Source organism: Nematolebias whitei, chromosome 11 (genome assembly GCF_014905685.2).
Source record: "Nematolebias whitei isolate Nwh7 chromosome 11, NemWhi1, whole genome shotgun sequence".
NCBI classification, from domain to species: Eukaryota; Metazoa; Chordata; class Actinopteri; order Cyprinodontiformes; family Rivulidae; genus Nematolebias; species Nematolebias whitei.
This window is the reverse complement of record NC_056508.1, coordinates 49,546,030-49,549,975: the sequence shown is the minus strand read 5'-3', so window position 1 is coordinate 49,549,975 and position 3,946 is coordinate 49,546,030.

The window sequence follows — 3,946 nt, the reverse complement described above, 5'->3', positions numbered from 1 at the left end:
TCAGTAGGAGAAATGGTAATCTGGACCACAAGCCCACCTATGGTGAAAGCCATCCAAAAAAAAGGTATGTAAACCAGAGCGGTATGTGTTAGAAAATCAGCACCTGCCCCTTAGAATAGTAGGGGATCGAGGGATGACCCCTTATAATTTTTTGGTGAGCTCGAGGGCAAGATTAGGATACAGAGTACGGGTGTTGTACAAGGGCCAGCCACTAATAACTCAAATAGAGGTAATAGCAGAAGAGGGCCAAAAGGAGATGGAGTATTATTCACTAATCAACAAACTCGGACCAGAAAAACGAAAAGAATGGGAAGCCACTTTCAAGCCATTATGGAACAGATGTGAACCCCAACCTGAACCCAAAAATTGGTTGGTGATGCAGTGGAAATGGGTGTGGAAAGGTTTGCAACCTGGATTGCCACACCCCTCTCCACTATATCTGAAACTCCATCAAGGACGAGTGAACATAGTCAACAGACGCTCTGAGAAAAGGGCAAGAGCTAGGAGCAACACAGGCCCTTTTCCAAAATGGTCCCCCTGAAAAATAGAAACCCGAACAGCGATGATTCAGACAACTCTGATTATGATGATGAAGCGACCCCCGACCGACCTAGGGACTGTTCAAGGATTACGATTTTGGATAAAGCAGCTTGTCTACGTACCCTGTTGCGGGAACTCGTAGTGTTAATAGGCTTTGTAATGTTGTTGGTTATTTTGTATCAAGCCGGAATTAGACCATGGAGCCTCACGCATGTGAAGGTCTCCCACGGGAGATCCAAGTATGCAAACATGACCTGCTGGGACATCAAACGAAGAAATATCTTCATGCCATGGAACCAGAATGAGACCATTCAAAATCAAACTTTGACATGGAATCAAGTGAAACGAACGGGCTATCGAGCCTGCAGGAAAAAGCTGAATCTCACACCTGAATGGATAGCAGCTATCGATGCTGAGAATCTGACCGGAATAGCGTGGACCTTCACCGACCTGTTAGTCCTACAAGATGGAGTTGTAGTTTGGATAGCAGTTTTGAAAAAACAAGTTAAATGAAAAACAATATATAATTGGATTCACCCTGACAAAGAACCACCTGAATGGCAATGTGATCAGACCTGCCGACCACTGCCAGGGTTGGCCCACCAAGGCCACTGGGATAGTGAAGTGATCTATCCCGCTCCACCAAAAGACAAAAGCTGTCAGGTGATTCTCCCTCGTTGGGAGTTTTGGGGCAACATCCACTTAGATTGTGACAAAATACCCCCACTTATCCGAAGAAACCAGACTGGGGTAAATCAGAACCGTACTGGAATTAAAACTATTCATACTGTAAGGCACAAGAAGGTGCTCAAACCTAATGCTACAGATAGAAAGCCTCACCAACGACCTACTGAGTCTTATGAAACACCCCCGCCGGGCAATATGATAAAAATGGTAAAGGTAGAATCTAATAACGGGGCAGAATCAGCCGTAACGGAGCATTATAAGGAATACAAATTAAAGAAGCTCCCAATCTGCTATTGGAATCTGTATGGTGAGTGGAAATCTCGAAATTATTTACCAATAACCCCAGTAGCAAATCAACGATATTATTACTGGAGTTGGGCAGCTATATTTCAGCCTGTTAACGCCTGGCACGAAGAGTGGTTAAATATGACACTACCATGGGTATGGGTGGTCCCTGGTTTGCCCCACTTCGAAGGTGACTTTGTGGAGGGGTATACCAGGACTTACACAGGCCTGATGGGACCATATTACTCAGACGTGTATGTGCAGAGGCTTCCCAAACCAAACGAGCTACTTGGTGCACCAAAAAGCTATTTTTAATAAAATTGACGAATGCATAGCCGAACAAATTTTCCTCAGCCTTAATAACTCAGTGTGGGAGAGTAGCGGGGTGTCACCTAGATGCAGACTGTGGGAAACAGAGGTAGCTCCAAGCCTGGCATGAGTATCACAATAGAGATGACTCGCGCACCTGGTGGGGATTTCAGGAGGAAGAAATAAGAGAATGGGTAGTCCTTTGCTTAAAACACTCCTCCAACTATTGGATTAGGTATCAATTATTGGCTACAGTTTACTCCAAAGAACAGGACATATGGTCAAATGCTTTATATGGCCCGACAGATATGTCTGCCCAAGACCATGGAATATGAAGTGTAATAGGAAATAAGATGTGTGTGTAGTCAGCTTAGCCCGAAGGCCCTGTTATGAGTTACCCGGATGGGAAACTTACTGTCGAAGTCATTATAAAGAAGAATTCACAACTCATGCAGCTGAGGTAGTGTGGAAGAAGTATAATGACAGAAAATGGAGAAGATCTGTACCCGATGGTACAAGTTGCACTAACATCATATTAGGACATCAGCTAAAAACTAGAAAGAATATTCAAGGAGTAATTGTCCCCTTCGTCTCTGAATCTATGATTGCTCTGGCCGAAGGACATGCACTGAGACGACGCCTATGCTTTGGCGATGAGTTGTATGGCTACGATTGGGTAGGCCCAAACAAAATCTACTCTAATCTCACATGTCAGTATCCAGAAGAAAGTTGGGAAAAATGTGGCCAGGGAGAGGAAGAACATAACTGTGCCTGGTATGAAACTGTTAGTTACACAGTACGCCGTAAAGTCACGGAAGTAATACATGGAGTAGGAGAAGTGATCAAGGAAGGCAGAAGAACCGTTGAGGGATGGATAGTTGATCTTTTCCTTCAGATCTGGCCTTATTTGGCAAGCTTAGTTGGTGTGATAGCTGTTGCCTTATTAGGACGTGTACTCCTACAAAAAGGCCTCAAGGCCATGTGCCGCCCATGTGGGAGGAACTACAAGCCACTCCCACCAGAACCGGGCGCTGGCTCGGCTCAAAACTGAGACATCAAGGAAACAGGCTCACATCCGCCCCGGAGCAGCAGAGAGCATAACTCAAGAAATCATGAAATTATCATTTACCATGTAATACTGAAAAGAGCTGAAATAATGCCACACTTATTTGTCACCTACTTACTGGGAAGGGTCAAGCTCTCATTCCGACAAATAGCAGTGATCTCATCTTGGCTGCTAGTAGATTCCATCGTGGTGACCCTTGAGTGTGTGGCCACACTCACCCCCTTACCTATACCCATCACAAACTGTGGGAACACAGCTGGAAGAATCGTGACGGCAGTGATGGAAGGCGCCATGGCCATCACTGTGTTAGCACACCTGCTACACCAAACCCTGTCCTTGCGACCCCAAAATAGACACCGTTGGACCATGAAAACAGCAATCCTAATCGGATGGGGTCTGGCCTGGGGAGTCTGTTCTGTGCTATACTGGACTGGTCTCTGTACTACAGTGCCGATTATAGTTTGGATGATGACTTATGCTGCCATCTTCAAAACCAGACCTTAACTTATCCCTGCTGCACCGGAGGGAAGTGGAGGCCACGGAATCTCCATAGATTAGAACTTCCAATCCACCGAAGATACAAAAAACCTTAATCATTATAACCAACAATGCTTAAATTCCCCCCTTGCTAATGCTTTAGTTAATCATTAATCTAATGTTTGTATAACTCCGGGCCACATTGCTCGATGAGGTCTTTGATGTCGGCTGACGGCCTGCATAGGCCCAGTAACAGTTGAGGGCCTCTGAAAAGCGATAGAACCCGGGGAAGAAAAAAATAAAAAAAAAAATAAAATAAAATAAAATAAATAGCAGCATGGTGGTGCAACTGGTAGAGCTGCTGCCTCTCAGCGAGAAGGTCCTTGGTTCAAACCCCGGTCCAGGGGCCTTTCTGGGTGGAGTTTGCATGTTCTCTCCGTGCATGCGTGGGTTTTCTCCGGGTGCTCCGGTTTCCTCCCACAGACCAAAAACATGCATGTTAGGCTGATTGGTAACTCTAAATTGTCCCTAGGTGTGAGTGAGAGAGTGAATGGTTGTTTGTCTCGTTTGTCTCTATGTGGC